Source organism: Schistocerca cancellata, chromosome 8 (assembly GCF_023864275.1).
Source record: "Schistocerca cancellata isolate TAMUIC-IGC-003103 chromosome 8, iqSchCanc2.1, whole genome shotgun sequence".
Taxonomy (NCBI): Eukaryota; Metazoa; Arthropoda; class Insecta; order Orthoptera; family Acrididae; genus Schistocerca; species Schistocerca cancellata.
Window position 1 is genome coordinate 38897106 of NC_064633.1, and position 9167 is coordinate 38906272.

The window sequence follows — 9167 nt, forward strand, 5'->3', positions numbered from 1 at the left end:
TCCATGCCCGAGGCAGGATTCGAACCTGCGACCGTAGCAGTCCCACGGTTCCGGACTGCAGCGCCTAGAACCGCACGGCCACCGCGGCCGGCAGTTATTTAAGGGTGAGTGTTTTTACACGCGAGATCCGAACGATGTACATACAACTATGGCCATCAGCTGAACATTAATTTCAACCTAATGACAATCTTTTACAAAAGGAATTAACCGATTCGCACAATTTGTCTTGGTGCCATATTTGGTTCGTCGTTCAAACTTTGCTTTCTATACTGTAACATAGCTACAGTGCGTCAAATGTCCGAATGGCTATACAAAAAGCCGCCAGTCAGTGCTAAACCAAAAACTTTCTACGCCATGTTCCTTGCTCATATAGGAACCGAGCACCAAGGACCCACCTCCCCCCCTCCCCACCACCACCAAGCCGCGATTCTGTGTGCGACCTTTCTAGGCATTTTGTTACAGTACTTCAGTGCTATAACGAAAATGTTTACAAATTAATACAGCCAGGCCAGTATTTCTATAACTGTTGAATTTCGCAAAGTGAAATGTAATTCATCTTGAGGAATACTAAGAAGAAACGCTGCTGGATCTGAAGCTAGATCAGCCATCATGGATGGTGTTGTAGTGGTTAATGAACTTTGTTAACTCTGCATAGGCGTAGACAGTGTGTTTCAAGAAATCGTAGAAGCTTATGGGAAAAAATCCCGACGAGTCCTCGGCTTCGTTCAGCTGTTCATTCAGGAATAACAGGAATTTTCGCACAAATTTGAAACATAGAACTGATGCGAGCAAAATACTTTGCATGTAAAACCTCAAAGAAGGGAGATTTTTGAAAGCGAGTTGCAAATTTATCGCAAGAACATATTTTTCATTTGCTTTTCACTTTAGACCGTTTCCGCATTTTCAATTCACGCAAGAACGAATTTTAAGTGGTATATTTAGCACGACTTTAAACCGTCGTACCTCGACAATGGTAAAGATCATTAGGTAAAAAAAAATTAGTTTTGACTTTGTCCATTTATCTATTTTCGTGCAAAGTTTGAACCGATTCGCGCAAGTTTACAAGTTTAGAAGCAGCGCGCTTTAAGAAACTCCGAGAAAAGCGTGTTTTTCTGCACGTAAAAACAAAACGAAGCTAGATTTTTTCAAAAGTTTACAATTTCTTTTAGACGAAGATTTGATACACCGGCGGATCCAACTGAACCATCAGTCTTGCTCCGGTCTGGAGTTATTTAAGGGTGAGTGTTTTTACACGCGAGATCCGAACGATGTACGCACAAATAGGCCATCAGCTGAACATATATTTCAACCTAATTACAATCTTTTACAAAAGGAATTAACCGATTCGCACAATTTGTCTTGGTGCCAGAGCTCTTTTACGCCTGTCACAGATTTTCATGAAGCTAGGGATCATAGAATGTTCTTCAAAAATGGTTCAAATGGCTCTGAGCACTATGGGACTCAACTGCTAAGGTCATTAGTCCCCTAGAACTTACAACTAGTTAAACCTAACTAACCTAAGGACATCACAAACATCCATGCCCGAGGCAGGATTCGAACCTGCGACCGTAGCGGTCTCGCGGTTCCAGGCTGCAGCGCCTTTAACCGCACGGCCACTTCGGCCGGCTAGAATGTTCTGTTTACTGGTGTTCTGGAATATTCCTAAACATTCGTTAACATCTGAGAATACTTGTAACAGCTCTAGTAAATGTATAACAATCTCGATTTTTTTACCTTGGAAAATAACTTGAGAGAGAAGAGGCAAAAGATGTCCTGGTGATCACCAAGTTGTGATGGTAACCAAGGAAAGCACCAGACACAAAAAACAGTGATGTGATGTACTATAACCTTTAGTACTAGTTACGAGATCACGAACTTTTATATACACCGTGGACAAAGAACTCCCAAAAACCGTTTCCGCAAACCGATTTTCCTGTACCATTTCTGGTTAGTCACGTAAACATTCGAAAACAAATTTTGGAAATTCGGTTCCAACTGCCGGGGTTCCTCTACCGCAATCGATTTTCGCTCCTAATCTGATTTCCATTTCATTATCTACGGCTAAACATCGGTGACCGATAAAAATTTGCCACACAATATCGCCGTTTTTCACATTGATGTTACATGACGAATTTACAAGCGAGTAGTCCTTAGCTGAGAATACCAGGTATTAGTTTCAGGCAACGTAGGCATTGGGTTCGCGCGAAGCAGAAATACGCGAATACCAAGTTATTTTCACCAGTTTACTCCTAAATACAGGTTGCAATAACACGTAGGGTACATCAATCCGCTGTCACTGTGTCTGTGGCCCTAAGTCGAATAATTACAGACTTATCGGGACTCACAAGTGTGAAACGAGAGACTGACCACAAGCTGGTGTTGTTCACATACATAACATGGGTTGGACGGACGGAGTCGGTATGAAATTATGGATTAAAGGAGTTTGGGTGATGAGAAAAGGTGGTTTATTGAAGAACAGTTCTCTTCCTGTGCTAGGTCACTTCAGCATTCATTCGAAAAATTATGTGAAAGAGAAACAGAGAGGGAGATACAGAGCCTGCTATTGGGCAGCACTTACTTCACAACTGCAACCTCTTGATGTCTAGACAAACAAGTGTATATGAGAGAGGAATGAAACACATGGATGCTGATGAATCCCAACACGAATTCACGACGAAGAGGGCTTCCAAATGACCTACAGTCAAACAAGTGTGTCACTGGATAAAACAATCGTGTCTGCAGTGACAGAAGACATCTTTAAAAAAGTGCGGCATATGTAACGCTCTTGATGGCAGTGGAAACTGTCGTTTACAGGAAGAGAACAACGGTGACGAGAAAGAGGAAGAAGAATAAAGTAAGTTCAGATGACGATTTTCAGGGAGTTTAAAGGTCTTACAGTAACTTTGCAATATGTAATAAAAATTGTAAAAATGTTATTTTTAAAAAATTGCTTAAAATTAAGGTGAGTCTTACAGTCGGCAGCGTCTTACAGTCCGTAAAATACGGTATAGATACTGATCTAAAAATGAAACCAACAGGAGCGAGAAATGCTCGTTTCAACAAAATATCCAAGCCGTCCGCGTTTCAGTCCTACGGAGCCCACAGCATTCAGTTCGTAAGCAAGCAGCTGCGGATAGTGTTCCGGGGAAGTGTTCACCGAGTTCTCCATTTAGATTTAAAATTTCATGCGTAAAAGCTGTAGATCGTGCGACAACTGAATAAGAATGATTACCAGTTGTAGTTTGAATCCTGTCAGCAAATTATGACGAATATGTATATGAGGACGATGGATTTCTGGACAAGCTATGGATGTCAAATGAAGCCATTTCCCAGAACTACCTTTTCTGGGCAGACAGCTACCTTAACGAAATTCACAAACGAAATTTACAGGTCAACAAGGTGACAGTATGGTGCGCAATTTCGTCACAAGGGATCATCGTACCTTACAGATACAAACATTGCAATAAATAGCAAATCAAGTGTAGTCTCAGAAAGATCAGCCAATAAAATATTTGTGGACATTAATCACTGGTTCCTAGCCAATTCTTTGTCACTAAACTTTGAAAAAACACACTACATGCAGTTCAGAACTTGTAAGAGTATATGTCTAACATACGATGACAAGAAGATAGAAGAAGTGGACAGTGTTAAATTCTTGGGATTACAGCTTGATAATAAATTCAACTGGCAGGAGCACACCACAAAACTGCTGAAGCGTCTTAACAAATCTCTGTTTGCAATGCGAATTTTGTCAGACATAGGGGATATAAAAATGAAAAAGCTGGCATACTGTGCTTACTTTCATTCCATAATGTCATATGGGATTATTTTTTGGGGTAATTCATCAAGCCAAGCTAAAGTTTTCCGGGCACAAAAACGTGCAGTAAGAATTATATGTGGTGTGAACTCAAGAACATCCTGCAGAAGCCTGTTTAGGGAACTAGGGATACTAACTACAGCTTCCCAATATATTTATTCCTTAATGAAATTTGTCATTAAAAATATATCACTTTTTCAAACCAACAGCTCAATTCATGGAATCAATACTAGAAATAAGAATAATCTTCACAAGGATTTAAAGTCACTTAGTCTTGTACAAAAAGGTGTGCATTATTCAGGAACACACACTAACTTCTGCACCATTTCAGTGCAGTAATGTGTTCATTGTAAATAAGTATTACAGTAGTTGTATTACATGTTTATTACTTTATAAATAAATAAAAAACTTTTTTATTTTAAATTCAGTGCATTAGTATTTGTAAAATGACTCTTAGTGTTCATTAAAAAATGACGATCATTCCACTTGGGACCTGTGGAATGGTACATTAGCTTATTTGTTTTAGTTGTAAATATTTGTCATGTATTGTTGTTTTTCTGACATGTTCCACATCCTGGAGGACCTCCTCACTACGGATCAATTGGAATGAAAGTAAATCTAACCTAATCTAAACAGTGGCTGTCATTTCGGATCGATATGTTGAGATGTTGCAACTTTTTGTTGGTTGTTTGGTTGATTTGGGGGGGGGGGGGGGGAGACCAAACAGAGAGGTGACTGGCCCCTGGGGTTAGGGAAGGACGGGAAGTCGGCCGCGCCCCTTTCAAAGAAACCATCCCGACATTTGCCTGAAGTGATTTAGGTAAATCACGGAAAACCTAAATCAGGATGACCGTCGTCCTCCCGAACCAGAGTCCAGTGTGCCAACTATCGCGACATCGCTCGGCGCAATCTTTTGTTGCACACAATAAATCCAATTGATAATATGGCGTAAATTATAACTAATGTTCCACATTATTCGATTTTTCCTGCATTGAGCAGTATTCCACCACTTCACGAAACCTAGTTTCAATGCCGCGACATCACACACTCCAAGATGATCAACACCAGTTGTGCGAGAACTGTTTTGGCAACCGTGTTATACCCCGGCCACGGAACATCACAGGATTTGTACGTTTGAGAGTCGGTGCTACACGACCCAGCCAGGACCACTGGATGAACTGAAACTTTCAAGACGCATTTCGCGGTTTACCAGCAACGTTTTTGCAGTACTCGACTGAGAACCTCAGGAGAAGACTGGAAGAGTGCACGCATACAGAAAGACGCCATCTAGATGACTTATTTTTTAAACACTCATAATTTGGAAGGCAATTTGGAGTGTTTCAATTGCTCTCAATAAAAGCTTTTGGGTCGACAGAAGCGTCCGATCCCACGAGTCGGCTTTGACCCGTGACGTAAGGGTGTTGTCGTGTGTGACGTCATGACGGCGCGGAGTTTGGTTTGAGTGTGGCTGTCTCCAGTTCTGTTTTATCTTATTTTATTTACTTTTCTGATCTGTTCGTTCTATCTCGTGAGATTTTTTTTAAATTTAAAAACACTTATTACTTACCAGAATGAGATTTTCACTCTGCAGCGGAGTGTGCGCTGATATGAAACTTCCTGGCAGATTAAAACTGTGTGCCCGACAGAGACTCGAACTCGGGACCTTTGCCTTTCGCGGGCAAGTGCTCTACCAACTGAGCTACCGAAGCACGACTCACGCCCGGTACTCACAGCTTTACTTCTGCCAGTACCTCGTCTCCTACCTTCCAAACTTTACAGAAGCTCTCCTGCGAACCTTGCAGAACTAGCACTCCTGAAAGAAAGGATATTGCGGAGACATGGCTTCTGTAAAGTTTGGAAGGTAGGAGACGAGGTACTGGCAGAAGTAAAGCTGTGAGTACCGGGCGTGAGTCGTGCTTCGGTAGCTCAGTTGGTAGAGCACTTGCCCGCGAAAGGCAAAGGTCCCGAGTTCGAGTCTCGGTCGGGCACACAGTTTTAATCTGCCAGGAAGTTTCATATCAGCGCACACTCCGCTGCAGAGTGAAAATCTCATTCTGGAAACATCCCCCAGGCTGTGGCTAAGCCATGTCTCCGCAATATCCTTTCTTTCAGGAGTGCTAGTTCTGCAAGGTTCGCAGGAGAGCTTCTGTAAAGTTTGGAAGGTAGGAGACGAGGTACTGGCAGAAGTAAAGCTGTGAGTACCGGGCGTGAGTCGTGCTTCGGTAGCTCAGTTGGTAGAGCACTTGCCCGCGAAAGGCAAAGGTCCCGAGTTCGAGTCTCGGTCGGGCACACAGTTTTAATCTGCCAGGAAGTTTCACTTATTACTTATTTTAATTATCTGTTTCCTCCAATTTCTGTTTTAGTTTATTATATTTATCTTTCTGATCTGTTCGTTCTATCCCGTGAGATTTTTTTTTTAAAAAGACAAAAAACACTGATCAGCTACTGAAGCATCTTTATCTTCTATGGGTTGCAGGGGTTACGACCCCTGGGGAGGTGGGCGGGTATTCATACATGGCTGTCTTCACTTACACGTTGTAGCTACACAAGGCGTCTAAATTTGTTTATATTTAGTTTGCCCCCCACCCAAAACACCCTATTTCCCGCGCTTGTCCCGTTAGTGTCATTAGGCTTCTTGTGGAAAGTGTGTGTGTTTGTGTTTGTTTCCGCCATATTTGTGACGTCATGGGTCAAAGCAGACGGGCGGGATCGGACGCTTCCGTATTTCCAAGCTTTTTTGTTCGATTTTCGTGTTTTTATTGGGTGTTTGAAAGTTCCAATTTTTCTGTGTCACCCTCTACTGTGCACAGAATACATGGCAACTGGAAACAAATTCTTCCAGAACCAGTTACAGGAGGGGAAAAAATTGGGAGGTATTTATTTTATCCCGGACAGGAAGATGTAAGATGTATAAGTCAAAACTCGGTAATTACATATGTGAACAGATGCGCATTTGAGCTTTCACAGCCATTTCAGTTCGGGAGAAAACGTAACATTGCTATCACCCTTTCATGTGCGTTTAGAATTTCTCACATGAGTGTATCCCGTTTTTTAATCAATGGTAGGCCGGCCGGGGTGGCCGAACAGTTCTAGGCGCTACGGTTTGGAACCGCGCGACCGCTACGGTCGCAGGTTCAAATCCTGCCTCGGGCTTGGGTGTGTGTGATGTCCTTAGGTTAGCTAGGTTTAAGTAGTTCTACGTTCTAGTGGACTGATGACCTCAGAAGTTAAGTCTCATGGTGCTCAGAGCCATAATCAATGATATTATTAGTGAAAGGAGATTCAAATATGTTTCTCCATCGATTGTCAAATATACAAATCATGTGTATATACCTTCAGTTCACAGACTACATGGATGCGAGAAGATGTTTGTTTTTATTAACCAGTCTTGACACCATACCTCATGTTTCCTCTTACGTCTTTTCTTCGCACGGAAACGCCGGTGAAAGAAACAAATCGTTGTCGCCCGAGCTCCACATATTCGAAGCACGAACTGAAGCTTGTACAAGAAAGGTTCGACAGTGTGTAGTCGGAAGGGCATTTGTCCATAATTGCACAAAACGCTGGCACATGCATGCTCGTCAGGCGTGCGTGTTTAACTTTACGCAGCGAATTTAATCTAAGTAATGATCCCTACGTAACCGCTATCAGTTGGTGTAAACACTGGTCTACACATACAGAATTTTGTAGTTAAGAACCAATATCTGGTCAGCATACAAGTGGATTTATTTACAGTTACACGGTATGTTATATTTTCGCTGTCACGTCAGGAATTATTCTTTAGTAAAGGCCCAAGACGTATCATATCACGTAGTAGACGCCTGCTCCAAAGCATTGTAACATGGCTAAAAAGCAAGTATTCCATTCATTTACTTGCAAAATCCCCTTTGTGGACGATAATACCTCTGAGACATGGGATTGTGGGTCCACCTTGATGCAAAACATTTGTTGTTTATTTATTCCCAAACTAGTTTCAGCGAAAATATCGCCATCCTCAGTGGGCTCTTTAATTCGTATTTACATTACGTCACAGCATGGTTTTTACGATTGTTGCCGCTGTTGTTATAATTTTTTTCTCGGCATACATTATGTCATCTGCAAGTTCGTTGGACGGTTTGCAACTGCTTTTAGATACATAAAAACATAACTTTCGCAACTTGTTCGTAATCCAAAACATGTAATGCCGAGAAAAACGGTAAAAACAATTACCGAAATCAGCGGCAACAATTGTAAAAGCCATGTTGTGGCGTTAAGTAAATAAGAATTAAAGAACCCACGGATGATGGCGATATTTTCGCTGAAACTAGTTTGGGAATAAATACATAAGAGAAGTATTTAGCATCAAGGCGGATCCACAATCTCATGCTGTTGTTTTTAAGCAAACACGCACCATTGGAAGAAACTATTATCTCTCAGGGAGGCAACACAGAAAAACAACAGAACGGCAACACATATCAGTTTACTTACCGGCAACGTGCCCGTTCGTCCTTTCCGAGCGCCCGCCGAGCAGCAGCTGTTGTGTGCAGAGAAACAAACGCGAAAAGACTTGTGGGTAGCGGGCGCCGCTCTTTTCGTTGACTCCAATTGGTCGTGAACTCTCCCCTCCGCCGGCTCAGACAGTAGGATGCGACAGCAGTGCAAATAACAAACGAAAAGCTGGGCGCTTACTGACTGCTTCACGCTCAATGCGGTGTTGCTTGGCGGAGCTGCTGGATTGGCACGGAATGCTGAAACTTCGGCCTTCGCGTCACTAGACCGTGTAGATAATGCGCACAGTTTACGGTCGCTGCGGCATGAAATACGAGTAAGAATACAGCGCAGCTCGGCACCACATTGACGAACAATGGACTCCAATAAGGTGGCGGGAATTGCGGGGGTTGGGGGGGAGGGGGGTAAAGGCAAGAAGAGTCTTAAATAGCTGTATACAGTAACTGGCGACAATAGCTCGGTGACACAGAGGTTTACTAACTATAATCACGTAATCAAAATAAATAAGTAAATAAATAACAAATCATAGACCCGCGGAGCCTACCGCCTTGGGAGAATCTTTGGGAATAGTTAGGGGCAACCCCTGAAGAGGGATTTTTTTTTTTTTTTTGTAATAGGGTTAATGTGACGGTGCGAAGTAGGGATACATGGGAGTTTTTTTCGGGGGGTGGTGGATTTATTAGATGAGGAGATAGGTCCACCCCTCGAATGCTCTGATTCAAAAAAGAAAGTTGTTGTTGTTGTTGTGGTCTTCAGTCCTGAGACTGGTTTGATGCAGCTCTCCATGCTACTCTATCCTGTGCAAGCTTCTTCATCTCCCAGTACCTACTGCAACCTACATCCTTCTGAATCTGCTTAGTGT

General features: G+C 42.5%; 1 protein-coding gene across 1 annotated transcript in view; it reads right to left on the reverse strand.

Moving 5' to 3' along the window:
• Positions 1-8384, reverse strand: part of LOC126094634 (multidrug resistance protein homolog 49-like) — a 437775-nt gene extending 429391 nt beyond the window's left edge. Inside the window, exon 1 of the mRNA XM_049909121.1 lies at positions 8285-8384. The gene's annotated coding sequence lies outside the window, so the exon portion shown is untranslated. The remainder of the gene's footprint in view (positions 1-8284) is intronic.
• Between the last annotated feature and the right edge of the window lie 783 nt (positions 8385-9167).